The sequence below is a fragment of the Nymphalis io genome, chromosome 20 (genome assembly GCF_905147045.1).
Source record: "Nymphalis io chromosome 20, ilAglIoxx1.1, whole genome shotgun sequence".
Taxonomy (NCBI): Eukaryota; Metazoa; Arthropoda; class Insecta; order Lepidoptera; family Nymphalidae; genus Nymphalis; species Nymphalis io.
Genome location: NC_065907.1, coordinates 4,431,047 through 4,456,095, shown reverse-complemented (window position 1 = coordinate 4,456,095; position 25,049 = coordinate 4,431,047). Strand labels below are relative to the sequence as shown.

General features: G+C 34.3%; 1 long non-coding RNA gene across 1 annotated transcript; it reads right to left on the bottom strand.

Annotated features, from left to right (window-relative positions):
* Positions 1-9,446: 9,446 nt before the first annotated feature.
* LOC126776593 (uncharacterized) lies at positions 9,447-11,868 on the bottom strand. Its single transcript, XR_007669960.1, has 3 exons — positions 11,716-11,868; positions 9,919-10,107; positions 9,447-9,627 (listed from the first exon to the last, which is right to left on the bottom strand). It is a non-coding gene; the product is annotated as an uncharacterized LOC126776593 (long non-coding RNA).
* Between the last annotated feature and the right edge of the window lie 13,181 nt (positions 11,869-25,049).

The window sequence follows — 25,049 nt, the reverse complement described above, 5'->3', positions numbered from 1 at the left end:
ATTATATTATACTACATACAAAATTACAAGTATACAATATAAATACATACTATAAACAATAAGAACGAATAAAAACGATAAGTCCTCAAACATAACAAGAAAAAAAAAATAATAAAAATAAAAGAAATTAATGGTGATAAGGCATTTGAGACAAAAAGTGATCTTTTACAAGTTTTTTTAAAAAATATCCATTTTATTTCCTCTTTATGTTAACGGTTGACAGGGTTTGGAGTCCAAACTGTTGTCGAATTTACCCGAATACCCTCGGAGATAATGGGAATGACAAAAATAGCACAATAAATGTAAAAAATAAAAAAATCCTAATTTACGCATACCATAAAATATAATTTATTTTCAGTGAACTGATGAAACAATGATCACGTTTTCAATTTAACGGCGTTATTCTGCTTTGCTCGAGTTATTACATTCAAAATGTATTAAAAGATATTTTAATCCTTATTCATAATTTATAACGTGCTGCAGCATCATTTGAAATTAGCAGGACACCCAACTCCTAGCCAACTTTCAGCAGATGTTTCGCGTTTGGGGGGGAGGGGCTGAATATGAGGTTATAGGTTATGAATAGATATATATATATTCGTGATTTATTTGAGTCGGAGGGTTTTTAATTTTTATTATATATAAGATTGCATAAATATCGAGGCGATACCTGTAGTTAATGTTCAATATAGCTCGTTATTGCGGAAACCGCATTGTTAATATTATTCTAAAATTGTGTGGTAATTCAGTGTCACCTGTATTATATGCGGTAAATATGTTGTGTTTAACAATAATTTTATAAAAATAATAATCATCATAATCATAATAAAATCGCTTTACATTCCGTAACAGACGGTGAATGTTCCACTGCTGGGCTAAAGGCCTCCTCTCCCTTTTTGAGGAGAAGGTTTGGAGCTTATTCCACAACGCTGCTCCAGTGTGGTTTGGTGGAATACACATGTGGCAGAATTTCAGTGAAATTAGACATATGCAGGTTTCCTCACGATATTTTCCTTCACCGTAAAAGGACGAGATGAATTATAATCACAAATTAAGCACATGAAAATTCAGTGGTGCTTGTCCGGGCTTGAACTCACGATCATTAGTTAAAATTCACGCGTTCTTACCACTGCGCCATTTCGGCTTTATATTATTATAAATTAAATATGAAGCATAATAAAATAAATTCACAATATATGCATATAAACTAACCTTCTACAAATGGTAAAAGATTTATTTTGTATAGGTTTTGTGTTGCGCGAATCATTGAGGGGATATGCCATAATCGCCACGCTTGGCAGACGGGTTGGCGATCGCAGTAAGTTAGTCATAGTACTCAGAGAGACCCCTCCCGATTTCAACGGAGTCCTAAGCCAAGGTCCGGCCTCACAGGAGGCACCCTTAGGACGCCCGTCACTCTTGAGCCCAGTGTGGCTCCCAACATCCGGCTGAGTTCAACTCGCCCATCCCGTCCGGTGACGCTGTAGAGGCCAGTAAGGCCAACAGTATTAGACAATCCGAAAAAAACTCAGAGAGAAGCTGCTGCCCATTCTCTGGTGTTTATTCCCTCGAGTCGACTTCTACGCCCCCCACGGGATGAGATGGGGTGGTGATATTCGTCGCCGTCACCACACGGATCAGAGACGTGGTCGCTCACAATGGGCCTCATAAGAAGGCTCAAGGTCACTCAAAGGGCAATGGAGAGGGCTATGCTCGGAGATTCTCTGCGAGATCGAATCAGAAATGATGAAATCCGCAGGCGAACCAAAGTAACCGACATAGCCCGAAGAATTGCTAAATTGTAGTGGCAGTGGGCGAAAGGTTCTCGAGTGGCGACCACGAACCGGAAGACGCAGCTTGGGCAGGCCCCCTACAAGGCCCCCTACAAAGCCCCCTACAAGGTGGAAGACTTAGAACGAGTCGCGGGAAGCCGTTGGATGTGGGCAGCGCAAGATCGGCCAACGTGGAAATCCTTGGGGTAGGCCTTTGTCCAGCAGTGGACGTCTTTCGGCTGATATGATGAGGTTTTGTGTAAAATTAGTGTTTTTAGTGGGAGTCTATGTCGTGAAAGGATTAACTATGCTAAATATGGTATACACATATATATTATATTCGTACCCATACAAACACACGTACTGTAGCAAAAGATTTGTGACGTCATCTTACACTTATATCGACGTTGCTCTCATTCGATGAGAAATTTCGTTTCAATACAAAAGTATATTCAATTTTACTGGAAGCCCTTGTTGGTAAGCCCTTGATACTAACACTCATCATTTATTCTATTGACAAATAGCAATTAAAATCATTATCAAAGTATAATTGATTCCAAAAGGCTTTTAAAAGCACTACAATATTATTGTATGCATTCCATTTATTAAACAAGTTACGTATTGAATTGTCAGTCGAATCAATCAGTCCGGTTTCAATCGTTAATAAAATAAGAAGAATAGCTTTTGGTGTTCTTTGAGACTTTACATTCAAAAATAACCTCGTCTAACAAAAACTATATTATAACTTGAAGAGAAGACGTGGAGCTCTTTCCTACCACATATTTGGAACCAACATATCTAGTTTTCTCACGATGTTTAACAAATTAAGTACAGTGAAAATGCAGTGGTGTTTACCCGGGTTCCAACCCTCAATCCGGTTAATATTTACGCGCCACTCAGCTATTTCGGCTCTGTAAGTTGAATGAGCTAGTGTAATTACCGTCATAACATCTATTTTATTTACTGTAAGGTATTTCATATTTTTTATAAAATAGTTGGGTAGACTGGCAAACGAGCCAGGGTTGTAAGAAGTATTAACTATTCCTTACAACGCCAATGCGCCACCAACCTTGGGAACTAATATGTTATGTCCCATGTGTCTGTAGCTACGGAACACAACAATATTTTAGTATTCATGTTTGGCGGTAGAATATGTGATGAGCTGGTGGTACCCAGACGAGCTTGCACAAAGCAATACCCACTATATATTTTAGTTTAATTTTAAACAGGTACTAAGATTATGAGAATCAAAATTACTAAAACTATTTCAAAATGCAACTGAAATATGTTCAAACGTTATTTAGTTTAGTGAAATGAACGTTTGCCGTATAATATCGAATGAAATAATAATATGGAAATCATGCGAATGACCTGCAAATTGCATTTGTTTAGTTTAATTTGTATCTGTATTATGTGCTTAGTTTGTTGTATCATGGAAAACGATTGATTTACATTTCAGTACATTTGACGATAGTATTTAAAATAAAGGTAATTTAGATAAACTGTAATCTACATACAAAATGTGGATACTATCGAGAAGAAAGTCGGTATTTACTTTTTAATAACAGCAGTGCTATTCTATAATTCTTAAGAACTCACTTCATTACTCACCCGTGAAATATGACAGCCGCCTTATGGTGATATATTTTGATGCGTGTATTCTTGAAATGTTATAATGATTATACGTGTCACTTTCAGACATTTCGCGACCGTTTTCGGCGATGAGTTTCGAGTTTATAGAATAGCCGTACAGAACTGTGAAATCATTCCACGAAGCAAAATCGTTATATGCGGAACTGTTAGTTAAAATTATCATATTCGGAAAACGTTTTATTAGCCGTTGGCTTCGCTTTGATGAAAATTTAATGTGCGTTTTGGGAACGGACCGAATTGAAATTGAGGTTAAATTAAGACAAGAGTTTTAATTAAACTCGGTCTTAGTGAAGTGAAGTTATAAATTTTTATGTTTTTATATTTATGAAGTCAAATGATTATCGATTTTTATTTCAAACATAGAATTTCTAGTAATCTAAACTAATATTATAAACGCAACAGTAAACTTGCCTGATGGAGCTTTCATGGCTAAAACACTGAAGCAATTTTAATAAAATTTGAAGTATGAACTTTAACAAATAACGTAGATTATAAATATATACTTTTATAAAACTAGTAGTAAAAACAAATTATACTTCGTTGTAGAATTCCATCTCGACTTAATTCTTAAGTCGAGATGGCCCAGTGGTAAGAACGCGTGAATCTTAACCGATGAACGTGGGTTCAAACCCGGGCGAGTACCTCTGAATTTACATGTGCTTAATTTCTGTTTATAATTCATCTCGTGCTTTTCGGTGAAGGAAAACATCGTGAGGAAACCTGCATGTGTCTAATTTCATCGAAATTCTGCCACATGTGTATTCTACCAACCCGCACTGGAGCAGCGTGGTGGAATAAGCTCCAAACCTTCTCCTCAAAAAAGGGAGAGGAGGCCTTAGCCCAGCAGTGGGACATTAACAGGCTGTTACTGTACTGTACTGTACTGTAGAATTCCGATTTCTGTATGCAATGTTTTGTAATTTTTCGCGAAAGATCCCAAAAATAAAGAGTGAAAATCCACAATCACTACTAATGGGAAAATAATGCAAATAACATTCGAAATATATTGTTAAGTTTATTTAAATAACTGACAAAACTAAAGGTAATATTATTATGATAAAATATGCACAGCGAATTGCGACTGAACGCATCTCAATTCTGAATGGCACGCAACAATGTCCACGGATATTGTGGTGACTATTATATTCGATTTCCAAAAGTAGTATATACACTAAAATCTATAAATGAATAGGCAAAGATGAAAAGTTTCAGTTCAAATCTTTTTTCCAATGTTTCTCGACCGATTTACTTTTTTTAATGGCTAATTGTCGAGTTATTTTGCTGTGAATAAAAATATTTAGAAAATGGAAAGAAAATATTGAAACATGCCAATTTATATAATATATGCTTTCTTCAAATTTTCAATCTTTCGTCACATTTTGAAGACAAGTTATATTAGAGAAGATTAATTGTAAGCTTTTGTATGTGTTTACGGACATTTGTAAGGCGTCGTGTACACTGCATCGCAGCCAAAAGAGCACTCTAGCGGCTCGTGTGAACCGCAAATTTTCGCATTGAATTGTAAAACACAAAGTGATCTCTGCTTTACATTTACAGTTGGGTACTATAATCGTAAGTGTGGGGGCGCATATTTTTAATAAACAATAAAATGTTTACTATAGTTAAATGTGTTGTGTTTTTGGACAGCGGTGGGAGAGGAGCTGTTGGTTATAGGTTCTCTTCGGTTTCAAGTTAAGATTTACTTACTTGATGGTAGGGCTTTTTGCAAGTCCGTTTCGGTGGGTATCATCCAATCTTCAAATATTCTACCGCCAAACAGCGAAAAATTTGCATTCAGTCAAGCTTCTTCAGGTCATCGGTCCACCTGACTGAAGCTTTAAGCTGCATTTGCCGATCCATTAGCGAACAGCCCACTGTCACTTCAGTATGCTCATTTTGCAAGCTATGCCTGCAATCGAGGCTTGTATAATCCAAATTAGACGAAGTTGAAATCGTATCGTGTATTTACGCGGAAGTGGAATCTAAGCAAGATTATATAATTATCAGAATAAATTGTTAACTTAGATCACCAAGCACATAGCATATAAAAATGTTTACATCGCAATTTTTACATATTTTTTTGTAAAAGTTATTTTTTTAGGTCTAATTTATACAAAGTCGGTGATGAAATTTGTGTGTTCTACCGTGAAGCAAATCCTTTCGACCCGTCAATCAAGCGCGCTGTGACAGCGGCGGCGCCCTGGGAAATACACTAAGTGCTTTCACAGTTTGTACATACAGCTTCAGGGAGCATTTGAACGGAGTACAGTGCTTGATTGGACAGAACGCAGCATAACATCTTAATGGTTTCAATTTTTGAAGTCACACTTCCTTGAGCGCCATGCGAGTATTTCAAGGTGTAAAGTGAGTAAACAATATGTGCAGAAGCATTATTATATACAAATACAGATGAAACGTTATTGGCGCTAAGAAGTTTTATTTCTGTCACATGACCTTATATACACAATAGACAATTAGGAGCAAATAAGTATTATTCTCACTTCTAGGAGCTAGGGCCTTCAGCAAGCCTGTCTGGATAGGTACGACCCACTCATCAGATATTCTACCACCAAATAGCAATACTTCATATTTTTGTGTCCCGGTTTGAAGAGTACCTAGTGTAACTACAGGCACAAGGTTTCCCTAGGTTGGTGGCGCATTGAAGATGTAAGGAATGGTAAATATTTTTTAAAGTTTATGGGCGGTGATGACCATTTACCATCAGACAGCCCATATTCCGTCCGTCTACCTATTTTATAAAATAAAAAATTAAAATAATATGTATATCTCACAAAATATGCAAATTCTTATATTTAAAAATACATAAATTATGATTTACGCCAGTCTTGATCTAATATATATTTAAATTTTTAAAAAAAATAAAATACTGTAAAATATACAGAATGATTAATTATTTTACTATTTTTAAACAGAATATACACCAAATAGTCAGAAACTGATTTCAGACACGTTATCCATAACTTGGATAAAAAAAAATTAAAAACCATAGATTAAGTATAATAATAGTAATGATTTTAGGTCTATGGTCTGCCATACTCAGTTCACTGGTGGGTGATTTATATAATAATTGAATGCAAAGGAAGCTCCACAGTATCAGTCTCATCATTGGCTGAAATGCTATCGCGCACAAGAGTGTCAGTTGACACGCGTAATAGATGTCAGCATTTCCTGGTCGTGATTGCATATTACTTCATAGCATGTGTTAAATTAACAAGTAACTTAATAGTAACAAATATAACAAGACCTTAGTAATATTAACACATTAATCTATACTAGTATTAGCTGACCCTGCAAACGTTGTTCTGCCATATGAATTAAATCTACTGAATATTTTGGTTTTTAAATAAAAAGTAACGAATTTATTGTAAGTGTGTGGGGATGGGATTTATGTCAGAAAAATGAAAGGAGCGCTGTAGACGATGACCGCCGTAAAAACAAAGAAACACCAACTATTCATTTTCTCAATTTATTGTATTTCATTAATGTAATGGACATATTCATTGTTTGATTAAAAGTTAAAAGTTAAATATAAAGTGAAAAAAGTAATATATCCTAAGGTAGTTAATTAATTTCGAAGAGCAATTGAGTGTACGATATTTTTTGTGAGTCCGTCTTTTGCCAACACAAATAAGCTCGATGGTTTTCAAAGGTGGCGCTGCTAACATTATTCAAAGGGACTTAAGTTTTACTTATTGCATAAAATAATTAAATTTGATTCAGAATAATGATATTATTTCTTAAGGATTTTATTTAAAATTTCATAAAACACGTTTATATTTCTTATCAATTAAATAAATCATTAAATGTTTTACAAATTTTAAAATGTCAAAATGACGCGACACTTCACGTAAATGACGTAGACGAAAGTTCTATGAGGTTTACTATAAATAATTATTTTGATATTGTTCATACAAAAATACTAAAATCGTGATTACAAAATGAGACTATGGGTTAGGAGAGTGAAAATTTGATGCTAAATCAAAATAAAATACAAATTAAAAAAAATGTTTAAAAAATAGAAAATAAAATTCTGGATAGGGAAACCCTTATCAGATAGCGGTATGAAATATACTTTACAACCTATTCTCATACCTCCCAAATATACATAATAAATTTCATAAAAATTGGTCGAGCGGTTTCGGAGGAGTTCGACCGCAAACTATTAAATTATAAATGTTAAAGCAATTAGATGTGTCTGTTTTTTTATAGAATAGAAACGTGGACGAGCATATGGGCCACCTATATGCTCGTCCACGGATATATGGATGGTTAGTGGTTACGCCCATAGACATGGACATTGTAAGAAATGTTAACCATCGCTTACATCGTCAATGCGCCGCCAACTTTGAGATCTAAGATGTTATATCCCTTGTGCTTGTAATTACACTGGCTCACAAAGCTCTACCACCAGTAAATTAGTAGTACTATTTGTCTGCTACGCTTTCACGACTAGACTACTGAACCGATTTTAATGAAATTTCCTATGTAACAGGCGTGACCCGTAAGGAAGGACATAGGGTACTTTTTATATTATCTAACACTGCCTCGCCCTATTATTATTTTTTATTTAAAAAAAAACTATTTTACAAGGTTGTTTTAAATAATAAATTCAGTTAACCATTTCATTACTTCTGTTTTAATGAAATAAAAAAAATAAAGTCAAGCGCACTATAAAAGTGATTTTTTTTCGCATCAGAAACGTTTTATTCTAACGTTAAATTAGAAACGTCCAATTAAAACTCATCCATAGAATTTACCATTGTACTTTTACTATGCCCAAATATTTGCCATAAAAAAATAATATCTGAAGTTATTATTAGTAGCTGGTACGAACAGAACGAGGCATCGTATCTAGTTTTTGGTCGCTATAATTATTCCGCGCGTCTTGATGCTAATAACATCTTACTATATATTTTCAGGTAATAGAGATCCGATTAGATTGAACGACAATTGACATGACGATTGTTACAATAATATGTTTATAATAAATATTTCTAGTCTATACTAATATTATAAAGAGGTAAAGTTTGTGAGGTTGTAGGGGGTAATCTCCGGATCTACTGAACCGATTTTGAAAATTCTTTTATCCATAGAAAGCTACATTATTTATGAGTGTCATAGGCTATATATTAACCCGAAAAATGAAAAGACTTTTTCGTAGTAGTCGGATTTGCAAAGTAAGTCGGAGAAAAACGGTTGTAAGAAAACGTTTCTTACGAACGCTGCCTTAACGATGAGAAATATATGATTGAGTTCCAGAGAAAAGTTGTAAATCTTGATATTGCCTAAAAAGTCATCGACAGCATATATCTAACTTTTATATTTAAGTCAAAAATATATATTATATTTAAAAAAAAAGTCACAAAAAGTAGTTTTTATATTAAAAAAATAATATTTAAATCATGTTTATTGGTCATATTATCACAATGATGAATTCTTATTCAAATACATAATCTTATCGTTTTCAAGTGCTTAAAAGAAAAGACTTTTCTCTTTTACTGAATATAATTTGGACGAATGCTTAAAGAGATAATACGACATAGATATTGAACCGCGAACGTGTCGTAATCTCATCAATATTGAGCGATATTTTTATTAGACGGGTTTTTTTCTACTACACGTCAATCTATTTAGAAATAAATTTCTTTATCACCAAGGAAATATTTATTCCGATAAAAGATATTTTATTAATGTTCGGCCAACTCGACTTTTGGCAGTCAGGAAATAAATCATAGCACTTAGTACTAACCGAACCACAATCAATGTTTGCCGCCCAACGAAGTCGGCACGGGTCAGCTAGTATATTTATATTTTAAAACAAATACATTATATATCGTAGTTTCAACTGTTTCTACTAATTAATATATATATATATTTTAATGGTCGCCATTGTCGTCCAATAGGTTGATTTTATTAAATCAGTCAGTGCGCACGTCCGGCGCTGCAGTGTCCTGAGAGCAAGAGACCAAGGGGGTCGCTCGACAAAATGATCACACGCGCTACTGACATACTCCTTTATATTTAATATTTCCATCAGTCGGCTACATAATAAAATAGGCACCCGTCTTATATTTTTCACACTTGACGTCTGACAACCGACCAACCTACATGACATACATCACGTTGTGTGGTGTTGCTATTCTAATAAGTGACGTCGTATACCCACTTAAATTTATTATATCTGAAATATATATATAATTTAACTATAAAGCCGAAGTGAAATACGTACTGTGCGAAGCATACTAGTGCTTCCGCGGTCTCGTCTGTATGGGCCCACCACCACTAATCACCAAAAACAAGTCGGTAAAATCACAGGCTTAGTAAAACCACCCTATGAGAAAACAGTTCTTGACTTCTTCAACAATTATTAAATAGTAATTTGATTATAAAAATGTCAATAATTTTGTAAGGTTTTATAAGTTTTATACTACGTTATTGTACTACTGAAAATAGTTACCATAATATTACTCACTTTTTATATTTGTAAATAAAAAAGGTAAGGTAAGAAGAATACACAAATGGATTCCAGAGTCCGTCTGATATATGACATGTATTTTAAGAGCCGTGTACTAATAGGGTCTAATATTTCCCGTCAGCTTGTAAACAGGCGTATTTCACGTTGAAAAGGTGACCCGGAATGATAAAATGACGCTATTGCGGCCTGAAATATAACATCATATGTTAGGGATTGCCTTCGACATTTGTATTTAGAAGCCAAAACCGTTTTATTGTTCTACATTGAGTTTTTATCGTGATAGATGGAGCTGGTTCCATAGTTTGTAATAATTGGAGGAATATTGTAATAACTATGTAGTTGCTCAAACAAGACTATATCGGAATCGGAGTAGTTTAGTATATTAAATTTGGTCTTAATCAATGCTATTACTGGTGATAGGGCTTTGTGCAAGCTCGTCTGGGTAGATAGCCCCCACTCATCAGATATTCTACCGCAAAACAGTACAGTAATTGGTATTGTTGTGTTCCGGTTTGAAGAGCGAGTGAGCCAGTATAATTACAGGCACAAGGGACATAAAATCTTAGTTCCCAAAGTTGGTGGCGCATTGGTAATGTAAGCGATGGTTAACATTTCTTACAATGTCAATGTCTATGGGCATTGGTAACCACTTGTCATCAGGTGGCCCACATGCTCGTCCGCCTACCTATATTATAAAAAATAATAAAATGCTTGTTTAAAATCTGCAAGCACAATTGAATTGTATAGCATTGTCTACGGTTTTGGGAGTTATATGATGCTGCTGATGTCCTCCCGACCTATTTGAACCTCGGTGACCATTCTCGACGGACACTAACGAACTGCGCCGGATATATTATAAAGCGAATCTTGCGTTATCTATTCTATCAGTCTTGAAAATAAGCGATGTGAGCGACGAGAAAGGTGGAAGATGAAAATGTTATTGAGAATAATCTTAATAATCATAAACAATTAATGAGTTATTGGGGATCTTTGGCTGTATGTATAAATTGGAGGTACATTTTCTTTTCCACACACATCTCATCGTCATATTTTGGCCGCTCAAAATAAAGGAAAGTCTCCGAATAAGCATGCGTCAGAATCCTTTATATCTCCACGAATAATTAAATTATTCATGGAACAAAAATGTTTACGGTAATTGGCAAATTATAGCGCAGATGTGGGCCTCACCGCATTGAACTTACATTTGTAATTTTGAAATGTTGAATTTTATTTAAATGTTAAGTTTGTGGTTGTTGCAGTTTCATGATTAATTGCTTCCTTGTTAACGTGTGGTCATTGTGCATTAATTTATCAGTTTGATACGAAAAACTGGATCGTTAAATGTATCATTGTTCTGAGTTTATATATCTTTATGAGCTTTGGTTATCGTTTTTACTTATGATATTAAATATTCGCGATTTTCAGTTAACTTTTTGCTTAAATAATATATATGAATTTCTTAACTAATTATATATGAATTATTATATAATTTATAGTGTTTAATTCATTTACGATACAAATCAACGAAGGATAAGGCAATATCAATTACGAAACCACTTCGATTTTTGTAACTCTAAATTTGTTTTTTTTTTGTTTTTCTTTTGTATTTCTTGAAATTAAATGACGTTCTTTCGCCTGCATTTCTGGAACAGTGCCAAAAAAAACTAATCAACTGTACAGAAGATATACAAATGTGCATACAAAGGTGCACTCTGTGTCCTCTTTCTCATAATCCGATGGGACGGCAATTCGACACGAGAGGAAAGAAATCTGTCACAAGATAATTTTACGTACTTTCCGAAGCAGGAGACTGTAAAACAAGTAATGAGAATTTCTAAAACAAAATAAATAAACGAATGACTTTTAACTGCACCGACCCGGAATTCTAACATGTGGATTTCCAGCCGTAAATGCTAGCCGCTAAGGGCAGGCTAAAGTTTATAAAAACAAATAATATCCGTCTCAAGCTAATTTCATGCAACACGAATTTGCATAATGAAGAACTGATTAAGTTTTAATTAAATAATGCATAAAAAGTAACGACCCACGTTGTCCGCGAAATTAGAATAATAAAATTTATATATAAATCTAACACAACGCGACTCAAGTACAGATTTTGTGATTTTTTTTTAAATATGAGTTTAAAAATATTGTTAATATGAGTCATTTTGGTCCAAAAATATTGAATTCGTTTATAAATTTATAACAAAGCGACCAATCAGATGATAGTATATAAACTATTGTCTTGAAAATGCAAATATACGAGTGAATATAACCTCAATCGATCATATAGCATAAACACATAGTCAGTATCAGGAGCACCAACGTTTGTATATATAAGGTGTTAAATTAAGGAAGTTAATATCAAATACCAAATCAATATTAGTTTCATTTTATTTTCATTCACTGGCACATCAGCGAGAATAGTATACCAGCGAGAAACTGTTTTTTTTTTTATTTAGAAGGTAATTGTGCGTAATCTAAAACCCAGAATGTAGAGTCATTAAGGAATAACTTCAAAATAATAAAAAATATTGACGTTGACTAAAGTTACGTATGTTCGTAAAAATACTAAACTAAATAAATACATACAAGGAACGAACACATACGCTCGTGCTGTATTCAAAAACCTTTTTAGTGGCAATGTATTAAATAAGTCTTAAAACATGATTCAAGAAAACGTGTATCCTGTTTTCGCTGGTAATATAATTTTATATATAAAAAAACTATCGATGAATCAAAATTGCACTATATTGTGTAAGGAGATACTACAGAAGGCTTACGCTGGTTCAGTAACAGCCTGTTAATGTCCCACAGCTGGACTAAGGCCTCGTCTCCCTTTTGAGGAGAAGGTTTGGAGCTTATTCCACTACGCTGATCCAATGCGGGTTATTAGAATACACATATGGCAGAATTTAAATGAAATTAGGCATGCAGGTTTCCTTATGATGTTTTCCTTCACCGTCAAGCACGAGATGAACTATAAACACAAATTAAGCACATGAAAATTGAGTGGTGCTTGCCTGGGTTTGAACCCACGATCATCGGTTAAGATTCAAGCGTTCTAACCACTAGAGCATCTCGGCTATTCAACCCTCGTACAATAGTACAATTACCTTAGCTGTTATATCTTTACACTGATATCAACAAGCGGTATCAGCCGGCTGTAGGCTAAGCGGGAAGATGGATAGCCTCCTCGGGAGCCGACGCTTAAACTTGCAAATTAAAACGCTCGAGTTATTTGTTAAGGTACGATTTGTTGCTTGTTCGCTAAATATTTCATTGGACTGTTTGAGTTCGAGGGTTAAATGGATATATTTTTTTTACCATTTTATTGGCTGTGAAATTTCGTGTTATTTCCCGTAATGAGTGTACGAGACGTGATCACACATTTATATACGAATTTCAAGAACGGAATTGATGATGACTCGTTAAATGTTATATGTTTGTTATATGTAAGCTTTCGCAAAGTGTGGCCTTTCTATACATAAATATGCATAAAGTTCACACATATTAAATAAAACTAGTATTCGCCATAATCATTATTTATTAACAAACAGTTAAATAGTGAAGAATAATGTACTGAATGTTTTTATTTATTTATTTAGTGTACAGGAAACAAACAGTGAAATAATTACAATAAAATAAAAAATATAAAACAATTCTTAAACCAAAACGGTTTCCATTTATAAATTAATCATAAGTAATTACAAAACAAGACATTTTTTATATTTAATAGGTGCATGAAATTATATAATCCATTTATATAATTTAATTTAATATAAATTTAATTTTTAAATCAAGAAAACATAATTTAATAATAAATAATCAAATTATAATTAATTAATTAAAAATACATGAGTAAATTAAGGCTCTTCAGAGTATAATATTTCTTTTACTTGCAGTTTGAATTTTTTTAGGGGAGAGATAAAATATATCACATTCTATAAATGTTTTATTGTACTGTTTAGATGATCTATTAATAAATGCATTTGCTGCATATTTAGTCTTTGTCAATGGAAAATCAAAAATAGATTTGTTGCGACTACCAGGGCGAGGACACTTGATATTTATTTTAGAAAGGAGATAAGGGGAATCAAATATGTTGTGGATCAATTTATATAAAAACACCATATCACGTTCAAGTCGTCTCTGTTCAGTTGTCGGTATCTTTTCTATTTGATTCAAATTATTTATAGACGAAAATTTTAAATATTTTAAAAACTTTTCCTGAATATTTTCAATGAATTCTATATATTTACTATACTGTGGATTCCAGACAGTGCAAGCGTATTCTAGAATAGGTCTCACAAATGATTTATATAAAAGAGCAAAAGTTGAAACACGCTTAAACTCTCTGGAAATCCTCAGCACAAATCCTAGCATACGAAACGCTTTAGAAGTTATGGAATTTATGTGTTCATCGAAAAGAAGTTTAGAATCGAGTGTTATTCCAAGATCTTTGACCACTGATACACGTTTTATATCATCTTCCTTAAATCGGTAGTTGTAAATGATCACTTTTCTTTTTCTGGTATATGTTATACAATTACATTTCTTTATATTCAAAAACAGCGAATTGGTAGTACAATAATCGCTAAGTAAGTTCAAATCTTTTTGCAGACTAATACAATCATCAACACTCTTAATAATTTTATAAGTTTTTGTATCATCAGCATATAATAGAAATTTAGAAGATGCAAATACCGAAACAACATCATTTATATATATATTAAAAAACAGTGGTCCAAGATGTGAGCCTTGAGGGACTCCAGATGGAACGGGTAGAAAAGATGAGCAATATCCTTTCACAGTCACGGCTTGACTTCTATTCAATAAATATGACTTGATCCATCTAAGGAGGTCACCATGTACACCGATGAACTCCATTTTTGCTATTAAGATAGAATGAGAGATTTTGTCAAACGCTTTGGAGTAATCGGTGTACACAACGTCCACCTGATATCCTTTGTCCATTGCAGTCAAAACATAGTCAGTGAATTCACACAAATTAGTTTCAGTTGATTTCTTGTTAATAAATCCATGCTGCTGGTCAATAATTATGGGACGTATGCTTGGAAAGATTTTGTTATAAATTATACGTTCAAAAAGTTTTGGAATTGAACTTAATTTCGAAATAGGACGATAATTTTTGATATCATGTCTATCTCCATTTTTAAAAATAGGCACAACATAAGACTGTTTCCAAATTGAAGGCATAGTACATGTATGAAGGGAAATACAAAACAATAAATGTAAAGGAATAGATATAGTCATATAGCATTTACTTAGAAAAAGAGGTGGTATACCGTCGGGTCCGCTACCTTTTTTAATATTTAAGGTTACCAAATACTTACGAACATCAGCAAGTGAAATATCAACAGATGACAAATTAATTGTATTAGCATATCCACTATTATTTTGACTGTTACAGGAAAAATTGTTAAGATGTGTACTATGTTCAAAGGATGTATAGAAATATTCATTAAATAGATTGCTTATTTGCTGACCGTCACTTGTTGAGATATCGTTATAATATAGCCGCTCAGGTATGTCATTTGTATTCTGTTCGGTCTTGACAAATGTCCAAAAACACTTAGAGTTTCTCAAAATATTATTTTCCGCAAAATCAAGATAGTTATCGTAGCATGTCTTTTCAACCCTTTTTTGTCTATCACGAAGTAATTTAAAAGTACTGTAATCACTGTAATTATCATACATTTTCCATTTTTTGTGATATTTTAGTTTTTCTTTAATAATTTTAATAAGTGCAGGAGAATACCAAGCTGGATACTTACTAAGATCAACAACCACTTTAGAAGGAATATTCTTTGTAATTATATCATTGATTATGTAATAGAATTTCTCAACGGATGTGTCAATATCATAGTAATCAGAAATAACCGACCAATCAATGTTAGCCAATAATTCATTAATTATTTTATAGTCAGCTTTATCAAAAAGTTTAACAATACGAGGAGGGCTAAGAAAGCTACTAATGTTAATATCTATTAACATAATATCCAACGTGGGATGGTGTAAATCTTCCTTTACTAAAGGTGTTTCACAGCGCATAACCCTACAATTTGAGTTACTGAAGACAAGGTCTAATTGGCGATTATTGATGTTTGAGACTAAGTTATATTGGGAAAAGTTATTTAAGGACATGAAGGAAGAAGTTTTGTTTTTATCTATTTATGTATTCAATCTATTGAGTTAATTTTCTAAATTTTTATTTAACAATGTAATTTTATTACAAATTCGTATGGATAATTGGATATTTCTGCAACCATCTTTGGTAAAATCAGATAAATGACTACATACTTAACTACGTTTATTTACACAACGTATATTTAATTAAAAGAAAGAGACAATCGCGATGTTTGGTAGATTTTAGCATTTGGTCTGTTTGCGACTTAATTATTTTAATTTTTTTTTAGAAATACATCACTTACCGATGTTATGTTATGTTCCATGCGTCTGCAATCACACTGGTTATCACAACTGGAACTCTTTAAACTATATATTATATATATAGAAGAATTTGTAGAATTTTATTTAAAAAAAAATAGTTTAAAATAAATGGTCATCGCCGCTAATAGATGACATATAGGTACATACATAGGTACATTTTCCTGTAAATCAATTATTAACTAACTCAATTCAAAAGTTTAGGACGAATAATATTTTTTTAGTATTTCGAGTGTTATATATTTAACAAACTACTTGTAAAGTAATAAACATAGTCACGTAACCCGTTACACATTTATCGTTTATCATGATAAAACATCACACACGTGATTCATTCATTCAAGTCGAGGCAAGTTGAAGCAAAGAAGCTAATGCGAAACTGCAGGAACTTAAAACATTAATATTGTTGATTGTAAGCACGTAACTACGATTACTATGCGTCATGTATAATTGCGATTTTGTAGTGTAGTCGATGTTATTGGTTAAGTTATTCGTCTATTATTGTATTTTATGAACTTTTGATTAACTTACATTATTGTTATAGCAAGTTATATTATTTATGGCTGATTGGTATGCAGGTCGTTTATTACATTAATTAAATTAAATTAAGAGTAGAAATAAAAGTTTGAATCATGTTGGCCCAAAGTTTTAAATATACCAAGCGTATACGAGTAATTAAGGCTATACAGATAAGTTATTATAAAACGACAGAAATCAATAAAAAATTAGTGTCCGATTTATCTTAACAATGTGTTTCATCACAAGCCTTTATTTTACTTCACCTCTTAGTATGTGTCAAATCTTTGTAATAATTTTTAACAAGTTCCACTATTCTAGTAGTTCCAGCGATTGGGGTTAAATTTTAAAACTACTTTTCATGTTAGAGACAATAAAATCTAATATATTAAATTGTATTTGTTTTATTTTGTTTTACCTTCTCAAAAAAAAAAAAGGGAGAGGAGGCCTTAGCCCAGCATTGGGACATTTACAGGCTGTTACTGTACTGTACTGTTTTATTTTGATCTTGAAAAAGATTTTTCTAACTGGAAAACTTATGTCCTAACTCATAAATGTCAACGTCGTCGCCTCTAAGCATGTCTAGTCTATCGACATTGAGAGAAGCCTTTTATGACTTCTTAGTTTCCGACCGTGGCTTTGGTCGCGTGTAAGTAAGTAGTTATGTGTTAGGTACTTATGTCCTTCTGTGTACCGACAACATGTATGCAAAATGTCATGTTGATCGGTTGAATAGTTAAGATGTGAAAGGGGTGCATGTCAGTCACCTCCAAGTGGTGCACCCTGGGCAACGGGGAAAACAAGCAATCCGATGTTTTTCCGGATTGCTTGTCGACTGAGCGGCTGAGACTGACGCGGCGGAAGTGCCACGGGACGCTCCTGGAACTTCTCTGTTCAGCAGAGTGGTCTCGGTCGTAGTCCGGGCGGGAGTCGTAAATGTCTTTCCTCCTCGAAAACAAAAAAAAAAAGTTAAGATGTGAAAGCTAAACAAACAAACTCACTTTTGTATTACAATATTAGTATTTTCTGAGTCAATATGTACCTATGAAATGAATACTATAGTAACATAAACTAGAAAATGCACTCGGCTGATTCATTGTTGCATAAAATCAAGAATTAAAATGTCTGTAGCAAGGCATGCAAGTGCAAAGTTTCGTTTGTACCGGGGCAAGTTAAGGCTTAGACGGAGATGTGTAATGCAAAACTTTGTCGCTTCGCTTGTGACATTAGTACTAATAGTATAAAGACTATGTTTCTCGTCACAAGTAATCTTAGGTAACAACGGCTTCTCAAAAAACTTATATAGCCTAGACTAGGCTATCTCAATAAGAACGGAGGGATGCGGGATTCGTAGGGTGGATCTAATATTTTAAGACAACATACATTTTTCAAATAAAATTTTACTGGTGGTACAACATACATTTTTACTGGTGGTAGAGCTTTGTGCAAGCTCGTCTGGGTAGGTACCACCCACTCATCAGATATTCTACCGCAAAACAGCAGTACTTGGTATTGTTGTGTTCCGGTTTGATGGGTGAGTGAGCCAGTATAATTACAGGCACAAGGGACATAACATCTTAGTTTCTAAGGTTGGAGGTGCATTGGTGATGTAAGCGATGGTTAACATTTCTTACAATGCCAATGTCTAAGGGCGTTTAGTGACCACTTACCATCAGGTGGCCCACATGCTCGTCCGCCTTCCTATTCTATAAAAAAAGAAAGAGGCTTTCATTAATTGTTAATATATAAATGTTAAATGCCAATTGGTCTGTTATTCGTTTTTGTCCACGGCAGCGCGATCAGCCTGCCTGCTTTCCTGATTATAAGCTAGCCATGGGGAAATGAGTTAACATATTATTGTCATATATGTAATATGCATTGTCATTGGCAACGCTCCTTCTAAAATAAATATGTTACTTATTACAATAATATTAGTAACAAAATAAAGTACAGTTGACTGCCCCGTTGGTCTAGTAACTTGATGTAAGGCCGTAGACCCAGAGGTCCTGGGTTCAATTCCCAGGTCGGGCCAATAAAAAGTTATTGGGTTTTTCTGTAAGAAAATTCTTAGTAGCAGCCCGGAGTCTTAGAGTTGGAAATGTGTTCACTCCCGTGCCTTGGAAAGCACGTAAAGCCGTTGGTCCTGCGCCTGAACTCTTTCCGGTCGTGACGGATTGCCGTCCCATCGGATTATGAGAGTTAGGCAATAGAGAGTGCACCTGTGTTTGCGCACACACTTGTGCACTATAATAATTCCTGCGTCGTTGGCTAGACTCTCTTGAGAATGGCCGCCTTGGCCGACATCGGTCTGGAGGATTCTTAACAAAGTCCAGTTCAAACTCTAGCTGTCCAGTTAATAGACAGACAGTTAGTACTGTCAAGTGGTCAAATCTATATCAATTGACCTGGTGTTTAGGCACTGAACATTACTTATATTTTATGCGCTGCCTACTTGAATCTGACTGTATCCCTTGTGTCTGTAATTACATTAGCTCATTCAACCTTCGTACCGGCACGCAACAATTATAAGCGGATTGACGGTGGAATATCTAATAAGCGGGTACTTTTACATATGAGCGTAACGCTTATTACAATGAAAATATATAGACGATATTCTAAAGTACTTATATATCCTATACATAATATACCTGATGAGGTCGCTTTTGCAAGGTTGCAACCTGCAGTATATCCTGTGTATATTAGGATTTTTGCTTTGAAGCGTAAATTGAATTAACCCAAAAAAAAACTTCAAAAGCTATTTTAATAGCTTTAGTAGTAAGTAATTTTTATAACATGGCTTTGATTTTATTATTCGTCATTTATTAACATCGAATTTTAATATTGTGAACCAACATTACAAATAAGAAAAAAAACATCCATTTTTTATACCAAATAAAAGTATTTTCTATGTTGTACGGAAAAATAAAACAGACACCATGTTATATATTCTAGAAAATTATATATAATTTTCATCTAGAGTTATATATGTTCCATTCCTGAGCAAAGGTGACCTACTCTTCTAGAAGAGAAGCTTGGAGCTTCCACCATGCTGCTCCAATGTTACATATACACATGCAGGCTTCTTCATGATATTTCCTTAACACTGAGCACGAGATGAATTTTAAACAAATTAGATAATGGAATACTCAGTGGTGCTTTCCAAACCCGCAAGCTTGCTCAGATTTACGTTTTTTAACAAGTGAACCATTTCGGCACTTAAAATAACATCATATTAAGCTATACTCACTTGAAAATACTTATAATCACAGGTAACACTTATTCTAACATATAATAATAATAATATCCTGGGACATTATTCACACACGGCCATCTGATCCCAAATTAAGCAGAGCTTGAACTATGTAAAACAGACAACTGATATACTACAAATACTGCTTTTCTTTTGTAAAGACATACTTATATAGATAATTACACCCAGACTCAGGTCAAATAGACACGTTCATGCACACAAATGTCTGTCTTGGGTGGGAATCGAACCCTCAACCTTCGGCGTGAAAGGCAAGTATCTACCAACCACGCCAACCGGCTAGTTAATTCTAATCATTGCGAGCTACGCCGATTAATTTGAAGACAGCCGCGTGCTCATGGGAGCACAATTGATAGTTAATATGACTAGTTGGATGATATTATGTCTATTGGTCACATGCAACGCTATAATCTATTGGGAATCACTTACACCTGACTTATTCCATACTAATTACTGAACAGCTATGAGAGGAATATACACAAAAAGAAATTAATTACCCGCTTACAAATAATATCTATAACCGTAACCGTAACAGCCTGTGAATGTCCCACTGCTGGGCTAAAGGCCTCCTCTCCCCTTTTTGAGGAGAAGGTTTGGAGCTTATTCCACCACGCTGCTCCAATGCGGGTTGGTAGAATTCATATGTGACAGAATTTCAGTGAAATTAGACACATGCAGGTTTCCTCACGATGTTTTCCTTCACCGTAAAGCACGAGATGAATTATAATCACAAATTAAGCACATGAAAATTCAGTGGTGCTTGCCCGGGTTTGAACCCACGATCATCGGTTAAGATTCACGCATTCTTACCACTGTGCCATCTCGGCTTTTTTTATAATATCTATAAATGTGATTATTAGGTTTAAAATTCGAACCGATAGTGCTGTACACAAATTTTAAGCTATATAAACCTATTTAAAAAATTTAAGTTCAAGTAAGAATTGAAGAATGTTCAATAGCAATTGAGATTGTCGTTGGGGACATTACGTTCATAAACAAGATAATTCTTTTAAAAAAAATTTGACAGACCTGAAAAAAAAAATTGACAGACCAGAAAAAAAATTACCTGAAATAATTGCTGTTATTTTTTTACCTCATAAGTGAGAAAGAGATAGCGATATTTTTAGTAAAGATTGTTTATACAGTCACTAATGACATTTTTCAAATCGCAGAGCAAGTAAGATTTTAGGGTTCTTCTCTTTTTAAATTCATATGAGTATTAGCGATCTAAATGGCCTTAGGCTTAATTACACTACTTGTTTCGTGTTATTAGTATTAGTAGTTATTACTAAATTTAATACAAAATGGGGATTTTGTATTAATCAATTTTTTTCATAAATGATTATGTTGTTTATCTCTAGTTGCCATCGTCGTAGCGAATCCTTAACACTAGTAAAAATCTTTAAACATTAAAACCTAAAAACACGTATACGATTTACAGTTATATATGTTAAACCGCCACAAAATAAATGTAAACGATAAGAACAGTGAAAAGGACAGATACAAAGAGACATAAAATAAATTAAACAAAACATAAATGGGATAACAACGAAAAATGAGACATCAACGCATCTATCATACCAATAGGAGCACCAGCTGAATAAATTTATCGATAGAGGAGCAATAACTATAAAGTCCCGAAATACATATTATGCTTTACGAATATTGTGTTACAAACTGGGCGAGAGAGGAAATCCTCGAACAATTTGAGTTCTCTAAAGCAATGTCTTTGTTAGTATGAATTATATGAATTTTGTATGAAATAGACGGGAAGGAGATATTTATTGCAGACGCTAAATCACGCGAGCTTATAATGTATTGGAGCGATTCCTTCGGTAAATTGTCGCGACAACGTTTCATATTTATGATATTGCTTAATTTATTTTCTTTGAATGTATCGCGTTTTAATTTGACGGAAGTATTCGAACATCCTCATAAAAATCGAATAAGCAATTTGGTGAACAATTAATTAAACAATTTTGCGGGTTATTTATGTTATATATGTTTAGCTATAACATACTTAAGTAGGCTTCTAAGCCTTTTGTATTGTCATTTCAAAGATTAGATTGTATGTCCAACGTTTCGAAATGTTGAATTTCTACTCAATAGAACCGGCAACAAACTCAGTAATTACTCTATTTCACCAACGATACGCTACATGCATATCGTATAATCATCAGACACTATATAGCATATAATGTGTACTTATTTATGTACTAATTGGGATTTAATATATAAGTAAACTTATTTAACGGTCAAGACACTCATGCGCGTGTTGTCTTTAGGTCACTGACAACCGAAAGCCATTAAAATATATTGAGCGATCGACATTTTACTACATCAAAAGTAATACACACTCACTAGGTATATATTTTTTCTCGTATTTTTGCACAATAGTCAGGGCTTAATAGGTTGTTTGTAATAATTTTATAACAATTAAGAGCCTTACTTATTTGTAAACTTGCTAAGTTTCTGTTTTGTTTCACACTTATAGATTGATTATTTCTTTCTGTCATTATTGATTCGACATTCGAAAGAAGGAGACACAACATTGCTTAAGGAATCATCCGCTAGACAACGTCTATATGTAAGGCCGTTAATTATCAAGTGAAAGCAATTATACACTTGCAAATTAAACACTTTTTTAAATAGTACTTGTATTATTAACAGTTTTTTGTATAGTTAAGCGTTTATATTGTAAGAATATCAGATATTTTTACTATATTAAAAGTAAATATTGCAACGTTTTCATTACGCAATTTCGTCAATGCATTTAATATTTTAAAAATTAACTTCGTCGCGTTGAATTATCGACTATATAATTATGATTATTTTAAATATACTCTGATTACATCAGATTTCATATTTAATTATTATCAAAAGTTAACCACGTTACAACACTTTATTCTATTAATAACTCCTTATCTTATTAAAAATGTGAGAGCCAAGATGACACAGTGGTTAGAACGCGGGAATTTTAACCAATGATCGTGGGTTCAAACCCGGGCAAGCAAGCACCCCTGAATTTTTATGCCGTAATTTGTGTTTATAATTCATCTCGCGCTTGACGGTTAATGAAAACATCGCGAGGAGGTTGCATGTGTCTAATTTCACTGAATTTCCGCCACATGTGTATTCCACCAACCCGCATTGGAGCGGCGTGGAATAAGCTCCAAACCTTCTCCTAAAAAGGAGGCTTTAGCCCATCAGTGAGACATTTACAGGCAGTTACTTACATCTTATTGCCTCTACTTAAGACAGGAGGGCTGGTTAATTTTTCGCTAAGAGGATCGGAATTGCGATTCAAAGGAGAAATGCTGCTAACATTCTTGCCATCGTTCCACGCGGGTATAATTTGTACAGCAGCTATTTTAATTTTCTTTGTATATATTTAGGCTTGAATGTAAATCATTCTTTTATATTTATTGTATATTTAAAAAAAAAACTATTGATATGTAAAACATTGACTTTATTATATTCGCAAAATAGCACTAATATTATAAATCCGAAAAATATTCTGACTGTTCGTGACGTCACCACAACAATACTACGAAACCGATTGTAATGAAATTTATGTTTAGGTAGTCTGAGACCTTTTTATTTATTTATTTTTTCTCGAGGAGGAAAGGCATTTACGCCTCCCGCCCGGACACGACCGGGACGGGTATGTGGGACTCACGGGGCAGAAGGCCACCGTACTACCTACTAAAACCACCTCGTTTCCGTCTCACCGCATGGTGGCGGGGTTACGGGAACGCGTTAGCTTACCACCCTGACCCCGCCTGCGGCCGTCGCTTTGGGTGAGCGACCCACCGGTTGTTTTTTTTATTGAGGTTTTCTCCTCTTGGCCCGGCCGGTGAAGGCAAGGCCCTCGGCCCCACCACAGGCTGGCGCCTGGATGGGGAAAAGAGTTTGAGAAGGCGGTGACCGAAGTCTGTCCACCCAGCATCGACACCGAAACTGGGCAAACCCGCCTCTCCCTCCTCCTTCTACTCCTCCTCCTGTCTCCGTCAGCCCGAAAGGACTCCGGAGACCAACTCCTCCTCTCTCTCTCCGGCGGCCCATAAGGACCCCCCGGAGTCCTCCTACTTGCCACGATGCCGCTCGCTGGTCCACTCTGCGCAACAGAGAAGTATCAGGAGCGGCCCGCGACACTTCTGCCACGTCAGTCACAGCCGCGGTCGACAAGCAATCCGGAAAAAAATCCTCGGATTGCTGGTCGACCCCGTTGCCCAGGGTGCACCACGTGGAGGTGACTGACATGCACTCCAGGTAGCCTGAGACCTGGAAAAGGAGATATGTATAATAATGTATAATAGGATACTTTTATTATATTCATTTCTCAAAAAAAAAAAAAAAAACACGACGTCGCGGTAGAATAAGAAACAATAAAGCAATTTCAATTTAGTCTAGCATAGTGGTACATTTCATAGGCATTTACAAAAAATATTAATATTTTAGACAGCATTGATCAAATCTTACATCCCGAAGCACAATTTAAGACTAATCAGAACAGTTAAAAGCGAAATGTTCCTTAAATTAGATTAGACAGCTTGAGTGCTAATTACACTGGTTAATTTCAGTTCGGATTACTGCGTAATAAACTTGCATGTACAGTTTATATAGCAATTTACGCTTCATTAACTCTTGCTTACATAATACAACATTCGCATTGCTTTCATCGGTAATTGTAAATGGAATTTTTAATCGAATCGATTATATTTATATAAAAAAACATATTCCCTTATTTATAAGTTTAACTAGCTTGCGTTCTGCATTCACCGTTCATATACATGGTTTTGCGTTATTCGAATATATTTTACGTTCTTTTAATTTAGCTTTATTTCTTTTATTACGTAGCTATATGATTTTT